Raw genomic sequence first — 12272 nt, forward strand, 5'->3', positions numbered from 1 at the left:
AAGTTTAAGTTTAACAAAGGCACAAAAGGCCTAAAAAGGTTTGAATGAGTGCTAGTTCTCTTTGTCTTTTGAAATTTTAAGTCAAATATAGTTAATTTTATTTATAAATTTGATTAAGAAAAGAGTTTAAAAATGCAATGGCATAAGGCCAAGGTTTCTAATTTGTAATCAAGTCTAAGTTTAGAAATCACAAGCAAAGAAGATTTTAAAAGGAGGGAGAGATTTGAAATTAAAGAAGTAAGAAGGAGATGAAGAGACTAATCCTAAGCATGAAATTAAAAGTTAAGATTTGAAAATATCTGATCAATGTGATGCAATCCAACAGACAAGAATGCCATATAGAAAATCCACTTTCCCTTGTGTAGCACCTCAAATTTGCACCTATCATTGTACATACATTCTCATATTAGGTCATAACATAACATGGTCCACTGCATAGCATTGCATTGTCCCTTTGCCTCAAGTGCAAACCATTCAGAAGAATTAGGTCAAACTGGTCAGGAGATCAGTCAGTCAATCAAGCAAGTGCAAACTCCATTGAGCCAAGGCACTAGGGTTGGTCCAACATGTTCACATGACCTAGGGGTCATCTTGAAATGGTTTGGTCAAAGTTTGGATGCTCAGAAGTCATCAGTCAATGCATCAGTCCATCAGAAACCCTAAAAAGTCAACCTTGGTCAACTGGGCCTGATTTTATGGTTTTGATGGTGGGATTTGGTTTGAGAGGACTCATTCATGTCCATATAGGCCTCATATAACATGTCAAACATCATCATGGAAGAATTTGAAGCCAGACAAGAAATTTCCAAAAATAGAAACTTGACCTGTAATTGAAATTTGCCAAAAATGGAAACTTCTTGATCCCAAACTTACATCATGATACAAGCTTCAAATGAATTTTTGCCCAACATGAAAGTTGAAGATCTTGTTCTCCCATTTCCAAAAAGTCCAAGAACACTCAATTCCCATGTATGGTTGGCAAGTTATGATCGAATCATTCTCAAACATTTTTGAACTTTAAAAGGCCATATCTCTCAAACCATTTGGCCAAATTAGGTGGGTTTTTTTGCAACAAGTCACATTTGATCCCCTCTTTCCAAATATGTAACCATCATTCACCAAAACATCGCCAATCAAAATGGCATTTTTGAACTTGCATAATTTAATTTCAAGTGTGGTACAAAAATGAACTTTTGAATTAAACATTTTCAATCATTTTGGCCATTTGGAATAGTTCAGAAATTGCATTTTTGACATGTTACAAGGCCCAATTCGAGTTGCAGCCTCATGCACCATACACTTAAGTAAAAATGGTCAAGTTAGCAAAACATGTGATTTTAACAAAATTCCAATTACCAAGTTCACTAATGATGCTTAACATGTTAAACAGCATATATATTGTTCATTCTCTGCCAAACAGAACCCTAGCAGCCACCATTTACAAACAGAAATTCTCACTCTCTCAAATTCTCATTTTTCCATCTTTGAACTTTTTCTTGAAAAAATTGCAAAGCACTCGAGCCTTGGTCATTTGCCTCATCACTCATCACCATTTTGAGCACATTGCAAGCTTTATTCCATAGCTGTAACAACATTTTCGAGTTCTGTTTCACCAAGAACACTCCAATGGCAGATTTCGTTCTAAGCCATTTCAAACATTCCTGAGCCAAGTTTCCTTCACCATTCAACTTTGGGAAGCTGGTAGAGCACCTGTTTTGGGCCAACACATCCAAATAACACCTGTTTCATCATTTCCTTCAAAATCAAGTAAGGTTTCGAGTCTCATTATTTTCTAAATTATTGCATGCTTTAGAGAGATCTCTTTATGCTGAGTTCATTGGTGGTCATAGTTTTGAAAATGATTGAGTATGCTGAAAGTTATGTTGGTTTAAAGGTTGATGCTCAAACTTGTTTTTGCTTGATTCTTCGTGGATAGCTTGATTTAATGATTATGAATGATGTATTCTTGATGTGTGATGTTTGCTGAGTCTAATGGTATGTTTAATTTCCATTTCTGGGCACAAATTAATTTCGCGATTTGATGAAGAGGATGAAGATCCACTGTTGCTTGCAAACCCTAATTCCATGAATGCCCAGAATTTTGTTTTACGTGTTCTGCATGATATTTGTCCTATTCCATTGCCATGTCCAATACCAGCGTGACACCTCTCCAAGCTGTACGCAGCATTTTATTAAGTTGTCCCAGGAATTACAAGTTTGCCACCGGTCGTGCCCCTTGTCTTATTAACTCATGTTATTTTCAATTTTATTTCATTTTTGATTCACCATCTTACAAAAATCATAGCGCCTTCAATAATTATCCAAAATTCATGAGAATTTTTGCATTTTGTTCATCTTGATCTCTAGTTAATTGTCATATTTTTTCCAGAATTTTTGGATGAGTGGATTTTTATTGGTGCTAGGGTTTTGTTCATGTGACCATATTTTGTACCTTTTGCCAAATCATTTGTGAAATAATGATGCTTTGTCCAATGCCTTTGAAATATTTTGTTCTTAAACTAGACACATTCATGGTGATTTTGGTATAGAGTTTATGAATTTATCATCTCTGGTTGTTGGGTTATGATTTTTTGAAGTAGGGTGTGACAATTTGTGTCACACCATTGATGTGCAACTTCATGATTTTCTTTACCATGCCTCTTGACCTCAAATTGGATTGAATTTTTGCATGAAGGTACTCTTGAATGTCTAGTTTACATGTGATTTTTCTTGGAATTGTTTGTGGCATTTCCTAATTGTTTGAGATTTTTCCCCCCTGTTTGGTCTTATGTTGACTTTTTGTGACACATGTTCCCATTTCATTTGTGAAATCCTCATACTTTATTAGATGGACATGAAATTTGATATGTGATTAGTAGACATCTTAAGCTTTGCCATGATTTTAGTCCCATTCATTTCTCATATGCTATCACTGATTTATGATTTTTTCAAGTTGATGCATGTTTGGTTGACTTCTTTGAGCATGCTTAAAATTGCCTTGCCTTCCTGATTTTCATTGACCACCTTCTACTTGTCCAAATGAGTTGAAATTTGACATGCTTACCATGCTATGGGTTGTGTTTGATCATGATTTATTTGATGATTTTTGGGAATGTTTAAGATTGCTTTTGAGTTGAGTCTTGCTGTTGGCTTCTATGAGCTTCTAAATGCCATGCCTTGACCTAATCTGTCTGTGAAATGATAATGATGAATGATATGATTGTGGAACCAACTGGGTTTGTTTCTTGATTGTTTGAACATGATTTTGGACACTTGCCATTTTCTGTTTTAACCTTTTCATCCCCTTTTGACCCTAGGCTTGCCCTAGTGGTCCTGTTACTCACATTTGAGCTCATTTTTTCAGGGTAACCAACAATTATCCAATGAGACCAATACAAATTGGTTGTGTTTGCTTGTTTATCATGACTAATCCATTTGTTTTGTAGGTTGCTTGGCTCACATGCCTTGAGCCTTGTGCATTGCACATTTAATCTGTTTGTGTTAACTGTTGACTTTTGTTTCATTTTGATTTAACTTTGACTTGTGTACTAATGTTGTCTGACTGGTTTCAGGTACTTTTAGTTGCTTTTAGTTCCTTGTGAACTTTGCTTTGCTTTGCTTGAATAGCAATTTGCATTGAGGTATAACTTCTAATCTTCATGTAGTCTGGAAGACCTGGCCTGTTACTTGGCCAGGCAACTGTCTGAAGTCCTCCTTAAGAGGCGATGTTTGTGGATGTTTAATTTTGTCCCTGTACATATGCAAAGACCTCCTAAGTGAAGAGGCAATTGGCAGAACCCAAGGGATATGCAACCTATCCCCTGCTAGTCTGTGTGTCACTCACCTTGCTCACACTACCTGTGTTGATGCATAGTGAGTAAAAACCCAAGATCTATAGAGTCTAACTGGTGGATAGAGTTCCTACTTTCTGAACTCCCACACCTTCTGATATTCAAATGCTCTCCCTGACCAGGGATAAGAGCAATGAGGCACACCCCTCATCTCCTTTCATCTGCTTCACCTTAGCCCCTCAATGGCAAGGTTAAGAGCACTTTTAACCCAATTCCAGTGGTTTGTTTGTTGAGGTTGATATGACCCCTCGACTAAAACCTAACCTTGTTTGAGCCCATTGCTTGTATATAGTGTGTGCTACTTGTGATTGTGTGTTTGTTTGACTTGCTTCCTGTGCAAGTTAGGTTTAGTTTAGACTTGCTTCCTGTGCAAGTTAGGCGTGGCTTGCTTCCTGTGCAAGTCATGATTAAGATAGGCTGGCTCCTTGTGCCAGTTAGCTAGAAACCTTAACTTAGGGATGATTTGCATGATAACATCTAAGCACGAGTCGTAGTCTCCCTAGTTGTGTCTCCCTCTGTTATCTGGTTAGGCTAGTCCTGTATCCCTGCGTAGGGGAACTACGTCGCCCTGATCCTCATACCAGATGAGGTACGTAGGTAGGAGATGAGCTGATCTCTCCGGGCGCCCTTTTTTTCTTTTTTTGTGTGTGTTGTTTGACAGTTGCTAGGCTCGAGTGCCTGACTCCTTAGCAATTTGTTGTCTGTTTGTTTGAGCGTGTGCTTGACAGTTATAGGCTCGAGTCCCCGACTCCCTATTAACTTGTTATGTTGTTGTGTGCTTGGAAGCTGATGTAAGTCCATCGAGTGGCATTCGGGTTCCAGTGTGGTTTTTTTGGTTCGGATGCTGATGTAAGTCCAGTGATTGGCAGTCGGGCTCCACGTTTGCCTTTGCCTTTGTTTGTTTGTGTGCGTGTCAGCCGAGCTACGAATGCTCTGATTCTCCTTCGTCCAAGGAGATACGTATGCATAGGATGCGATATCCTAGCGAGCATGTGTCGTTTCCCCAGTCCGAACTACTTCGACTCTGATGTCTATGCCTGATAGACTAAGTAGGCCCAGGATGTGGTATCCTGCCGAGTCAGTTTCAGTCTTGTTTGTTTTCTTGTGTCTCTTTCAGCCAGTGTGTGTGCGTTTATGAGCAGTGTTTAGCAACCATTTTCCCTTCCTATTGTGCGTGGATCCCGTCGAGTACGACGGATGCGTAGGGGTGCTAATACCTTCCCTTCGCATAACCGACTCCCGATCCCATTCTCTTTGGTCGCGAGACCATGTCTTTTCCAGGTTTACTCTGAGCGTTTCCTTTCCCTCTTTTGGGATAAATAACGCACGGTGGCGGCTCTGTTGATCTTGTTTTCCCGCCGGTTTTTCGCGTAATGCGACAGCTGGCGACTCTGCTGGGGATGCAAAGTGGTTGACCTGTGCTGGTCCGTCTTCCCTAAGCGAGTCTCTCCTAGCGCTCTCTAGGTTAGGGCTTTGGTTGCTTTGTGTTGTATTTATTGTATTCATTTGCATATATTTGCATTTAGTGTTTGCATTTATTATTTGCATTAATGTTTGCATTCATTCATATTCATCTGCTGTGCTGTCTGTGTTTCTCTGTTTGGGGGTGGGAGTCACTTGAGGTAAAAGGCCCAATACCCAGGCCATGAGTGAAATCTAGGAAACTTAGGAATAGAGTGATTCATGGGAAGCGGGTGGTGTACGCCACTTAGCGGAACATTGATATCACGAGCAGTTCAGACCCTGGTGGGATATTATCGGTGCATACATCGGGTGTGCACAGGATGATATTCTGTGAAAGGTTATTTATGCTGCGTTTCTCTCGACCTTACCCTGGCCTAGATGACACCCGTGAGTGGGGGGGATTGATCATTTTAACAGGTACAGTTGGTGACTCCCGGTACTGTGGTGACTGTGAATTATGGACATTTATTTCTGGGACGCCGGAGTTCTGTCCGTGGTTTATCAGCGGGTTCCGTTTATTTCGGATCCCCGGGTTGAATTCGAGAGTACCTGTTCAGAGGATCTGGCTGTCATCCATTCAATGGATGATCCTGTGATGATAGTAATGTAATCTCCAGTTCCGTTTATTTCGGAACTCCACAAGTCGGATTTATGGTGACTCGGTTCTCCAGATTTGGGTTCAGATGCCAGTTGATCAGATTGACTTTGGGTTTCAGAGGAATTGTGACTCCAAGTTCAAGCCAAAGCTCTGATCCGGTGTGCCGAGATGCACAGCCTGCCAGTCTTGGCTCCATCATTTGCATCATAGCATGTTTATTTTCCAAAAAAAATATAATAATGCATGAAAAAACAGAAAAAGTTAACTCGCATACGCATATCCTTTATCAGGATCATTAATGACAAAATAATACCCATATCATGCATATCATGCACATAGCATCCTTGCATTACAGACATGTTTGGAGAGACTTCTCACTTCGGTTCTTGACTGAGACAGGATTGCTGACCGCCGACCGCATCGCTACTCAACCAGACTCAATCATCAGAAGATTATGGATCAGGTTCAAGCAGAATTGGCCGAGATGAGGGCAAACATGGCCCAGTTCATGACAACGACGCAAGGAGTTATTCAGGGGCAAGAGGAGTTGCGTGCCTTAGTCCAGAGACTGGAAGCCATGATTCCACCAGTCCACCGTGCTTCACCAGTGGGTGTACCCGTTCATGAGAATGCTGCTGTCACTATTCTCGTCAATGATCATGCCGTGGGTGATGAATTGAAGGGGATCAGAATCAGTGAACAACCTCTTGCTGCAGAGACTGTTAACGTCAGAGCAACCCGCGCTCCGGTTCGCCATCCTGGCTCTTCAAGTTCTTCCGGTTCTAAGAAGCCATCCTCTGGGGCACCCAAAAGGGGAGAAAGTGAAACGAATGCTGTACACCGTCGAAGGAATGTGAACAGAGGACAGTATCGTCAGGCTGCTGCTGTGACTATTCCAGCAACTCAATCTCAACAACAGCAGAGAAGACCAACTCAGCAGTATCAGACTCCACAACATCGTCCTCAGCAACAGGCTTACCAACCTCAGAATGGAAATCAAGCCAGTACGAGTAATGAGAGGAAGAAGATCATTTTTGATCCAATCCCCATGTCCTACGCCGAACTGTATCCCTCTCTGTTAGAGCGGAACTTGATTACTCCCAGAGACCCGCCGGCTATACCCGTCAACCCTCGATGGTGGTATAGGCCTGAGCAGCATTGTGTGTATCATTCGGGCGCTCCTGGTCATGATGTGGATAGTTGTTTCCAGCTGAAGATGAAGGTTCAAGACCTCATGAGGTCAGGTATTTTGAACTTTGAAGACTTGGGTCCCCGTGATAATCAAGTCTGAAGATAACAAGTCCTGGGCTGGCGCCGACTTTTCCTTCAGAAGGGTTGTTCAGAAAACAGAAGCTGCTGATGCAAGAGATACTGACAGTTGTCATCCCCGGTGGGATCTATCACAATTGGGTCACTGTGGGCTTTCCTACAGTTGTTCATAAGTCAGAGCAATAATCACTTTGTTTAAAAACCCTTCTCCCATGCCAAAAGGAGAAGTGATGACATTGTTGGCAACATTTTGTGCAATGATATTTTCATTCAAATAAATTCATGTTAAACATTTGTTTTTCCAATTGTTTTTCCTTTTCCGCTTTTTACATGAAATTGGTGATCACAAAAGACCCTAAAAACAAGAATAAAAGCAATCTTTTCATCTGCATAACGATTGTCTTGTTTAATTTCCAAAGTGTTTTTTATACTCAAAATCTTTATGCAGGTTATTTCTCAAACCCATTGAACATAGTGATCAGACGTCATCTCCCAATTTTGAATTCCCTGTATTCGAAGCGGAAGAAGATGATGTTGAAGGGATTCCTGACGAGATTTCCCGACTTCTTGAGCAAAAAAGAAGATCACTCAGCTGCATCTCGAGAATCAGCAGAACAGCCAACTGGGGCATCAAAAAAAACAAACAATAAAAAAAAAGAGAAGAGAGAGAAAAAAAAAAGAAGAAAAAGAGGAGGGTGCAAAATCAAAAGAAATCAAAAGCAAAAGAAAAACAAAGAAAGAAAGAACAAAAGAAAGATAGCACCCTCAAAGTCCCAAGTTGACTGATGCTGAATTCGATCGAAAAGAAGAGATCAACTGCCATGATGTCATGGTCAGTTATATTAGCAGAGAGTGGAAAAAGCATTCGACAAGAAGGTCAAGCCTCGTGTGTTCCGAGAAGGTGACCTTGTGCTCAAGAAAGTCTTGTCTTTCGTGCCCGATTCCAGGGGCAAGTGAACCCCCCAAGCTATGAAAGTCCATATGTTGTCAAGAGAGCCTTTTCAGGCAATGTTCTGACACTTACTACAATGGATGAAGAAGTTCACTCGTCCTGTGGATTCTGATGCAGTCAAGAAATACTTCGCCTACAAAAAAAAAGAAAGTAAAAGCTCGCTAAGTCGAACACCCCAAAGGGCGACTTAGGCAAAAAGGAGCGTCTCGGTGGATTGAAAACCCGAAAGGGCGATCCAGGCAAAAGTTAGAGACATTGAAAAAAAAAAAAAGAATTCGCATCCCGCTAGATTGAGCACCTCATACTGGGGCAATCTAGGCAAAAAATTAGGGATTTGGCAAGTAACTGCATCTTGACAAGACTGTGTACTGTATCTGTCATCCGTCAGGAGTTCTCGATGCGTCGTCGACTGAAGCTCTGAATACATCGAAATTCAGAATGGTAGAGAAAGGGTCATTATGTTCAATGTAGCCCTCTCCAATATATATCACCGATTTCAAATTTGTACAGATCTATGGAGTCTCGCCCTTTGCAGACTACCATTCCATTACATCTATTTGAGCTTTTATCCCATTATTTGCACTCTTATTTGTTTTCAACTCAACAAATGTTTTGCACGTTTTAACTGATAAAGTATCATTGTTTTCAAAATAAACAAATTTTTCAAAATTGTTCTTAAACAAAGCGAACGTTCACAATGATGGAAGGATACTTAGGAGATGCACAGTGCTCTCCCGAGGGTGGTATGATTACCAACAGGTAAGACATTTGTTCGTATCTCGAGCATAACTTTATCTTTCTCCTGTCGAACCTCTTTTGGTTTCTCCTCAGCAAGGTTGCTCAGTGCAGTGTTGGTTGAAGTTGTTATCTTCATGTTCCCGGCAGTACAACATTCTTCCTCCAAGCCCCTGTTAGCCTTATTGTGGGGCATCTCCAGTAGAGGATTGTTCGAGCCCTACCGTGGGGCATTCCCAGCAAGGTTGCTTTTGAAATGTTTTGTGGGGAAGTTCCACAAGCAGAGTGTTTACTGAAGACGTTAGCGTTCGTCTCTCCAGCAGAGCAGTCTTCTCCTCTCCCCGCAGGATGGTGTTGTTCCCTGAGATCCCGGTTTCCAGCAGATAGCGTTTGCTCTCTGGTGTTTTTGGCCTTCCCTATGGAAAAAGAGTAGTACCGGGTGGTTGATTCCCGGATCTGTGTATTGAGCATGTCTGTTTGTCAGCATTCATCATACATTTTTTAGGTAGAATGTATACATGCATAATCATGACATTCAGAGACTCATGCTGCAGTTGTTGCCGTGTATCTGTTGATGGTTGTCTCCTGCTATTTGGTGATACAGATCTCTCCAGTAAATCCTCCTAGCAGAGTTGGGTGTGTCTGATCTCTCCATGTAGAGCCAACCCCTTAAGCAGAAAGTGTCTATCCTTTCCTGCCATTTCCCCACTGAGATACATCCTCGTGGATGACGGTTGTTTCCGTTCCCTCCCAACACACATTGGGATGGGTTTTCCCTATTGAGTTCTTTCCTCATTAGGATGAGTCTTGTTTCAGTCTGCCTTTTTGGATCGATCCTAAATTGGCTTCCTGTTGGCTGTCTCCTGTGCTTCCCTGGGGCATAAATGAATAGTCGCTCACTAACCGGCACTCATTCATCTTATCCTCAGCGGAATTTGTTGGCTTCTACCTACAAACCGGTAGCTGTAAGTCCTATCTTTGTGGCTTCTACCTACGAACCGGTAGTTGTAAGTCCTATCTTTGTGGTTTTCTACCTACTAGCTGGTAGATGTAAAATCCCACTTTCATCCCCTTGTTGGAGTTAACCCTTTGTGCTCATCCTATCGATGACTGGTTACCTTTCTGTGGTTTTCTACCTACTAGCTGGTAGTTGTAAAATCCCACTTTCATCCCCTTGGTGGAGTTAACCCTGTGTGCTCATCCTATCGATGACTGGTTACTTTTCCGTGGTTTTCTACCTACAAACCGGTAGATGTAATCCCCTCTTTGCAGTTATCAGTATCCGGCTTGCGGTATTGATACTCTTTTCCCCTTTGGATACTTGCCTTGATCAAGCAGTATTGTCCCCATTGGGTCTTCCCCTTCTTTTTGGATACGTGCTCCGAGTAAGCAACTTTATCCTCTTTTTGTTTGGTCATCTTTTGCATACCTAGTCCTGGTACCCTGATGCCTTTCTTTTCGGTCGATTATTCATTTAACAACCTGCAACCCGGTTATGGATAATCTTCCATGCGAGTGTATTATCTATGTTTTGACGGCTATAGATAATATATCTCATGCACTCTTTGGTCAATCTTTCGATTGTTATCTCCAACAGAGTAAGATTCGTATTCCTTGTGGAATCGAATGTTCATCCTTTAACAAGTTTGCTTTCGCTCTCTTCAGGATGATGTCGGTCGATTATTCATTTAACAACCTGCAACCCGGTTATGGATAATCTTCCATGCGAGTGTATTATCTACGTTTTGACGGCTATAGATAATATATCTCATGCACTCTTTGGTCACTACCAATGGATTGGACGAATTCCCGTAGCAGGTTGATACCTGCTTCCCCAGCTGAGTTGATTCTATTTGTGGTTTCCCAAAGCAGAGTTTATCGTATCTGAGGTTTGTATGAGCCTTATCCCAAGAGAGTTGCCTGGTTTATCTTCCCCAGCGGAGCAGTTATTTCCCCGGCAGAGTAACAGGTATTTCCCAAAGCAGAGTTTATCGTATCTGAGGTTTGTATGAGCCTTATCCCCAGAGAGTTGCCTGGTTTATCTTCCCCAGCGGAGCAGTTATTTCCCCGGCAGTTTCCTCATTTTCCCCCAGTGGAATTGTATTGAAGGTTTCTCAGCACAGTCGTCCTGTGTATCCCCGGCGGAGTTTTCATCATTTTTGCATTTTGCATGTAGTAATCATTGCATCCTCAAAACTGCGTAGCATTTCCATTCCATATGGAGCATTACGCCATAGAAAAATATAAACATATGCATTCATGTGTTCGAAACCCCATCAGACCGTATCCCCGGCAGAGGCGGATCATTTTTGTTCAACATCAGCACAACCTACTACAGTTGCTTCGACAGCATTCAGAACTGATACCCCCACAGAGGTTTATTTCCTCACCCGTTGGTGATAGAAAGTTTGTTTCTCCTCAGTGAGACCCCCAGCAAGTGATCAGCCTTGCCTTGACGTATCTAAGATGTCGTTCTTGTGATACCAGTAAGTGTCATGCCAGCACCCGCGTGTGTTTCTTTGTTTGGTGTCGGTAAACACCATTGTTTCGGTGTCGGTAAACATCGAGTCTCACTCCAGTCATCGGTAAATGTCTGGTCATTTTTGGTGTCGGTAAACACCATTGTTTCGGTGTCGGTAAACATCGAGCCTCATTCCAGTCATCGGTAAATGTCTGGTCATTTTTGGATGTCGGTAAACATCATCTTTCGATGTCGGTAACATCAAGTCTTTTCCTCAGTCATCGGTAAATGTCTGATAATTCCCCAGAAATCCCCAGTAGAGTCATCGGTAAATGTCCTATCAGGTTTCCGGTCGCGAATATTTGTTTTTCTCTTCCCAATAAAGTTTCTCCCCAGTCATCGGCAAATGTCTGGTCATGTTTGGATGTCGGTAAACATCATCTTTCGATGTCGGTAAACATCGAGTCTCATCCCAGTCATCGGTAAATGTCTGGTCATATGTCATTTTCCTTATTAATAAAATCAAGATCCCCAGAAGTTGTCGGTAAACGTATTGTCTGGTTCCACCACAAAGATTTTGTTCCTCCCCAAGCAGAGATGCCATCGGTAAATGGCCCAGTTTTCTTCGATATCGGTAAATATCGAATTCCCAGTTGCAACAGCCATCGGTAAATGGTCTTGTTGAAGTTGATATCGGTAAATATCAAGTTGCTTTGAAGCCACCATCGATAAATGGTCTTGCTTCCTTTCTACATCAAGTTGTTTCCCAGCAGCCATCGGTAAATGGTCTCGCTGAAGTTGATATCGGTAAATATCAAGTTTCCAACCATCGGTAAATGGTTTCGCTTTTCTCAAGTTGTTTCCCAGCAGCCATCGGTAAATGGTCTCGCTGAAGTTGATATCGGTAAATATCAAGTTTCCAACCATCGGTAAATAGTTTTG

This window comes from Lathyrus oleraceus, chromosome 5 (genome assembly GCF_024323335.1).
Source record: "Lathyrus oleraceus cultivar Zhongwan6 chromosome 5, CAAS_Psat_ZW6_1.0, whole genome shotgun sequence".
Taxonomy (NCBI): Eukaryota; Viridiplantae; Streptophyta; class Magnoliopsida; order Fabales; family Fabaceae; genus Lathyrus; species Lathyrus oleraceus.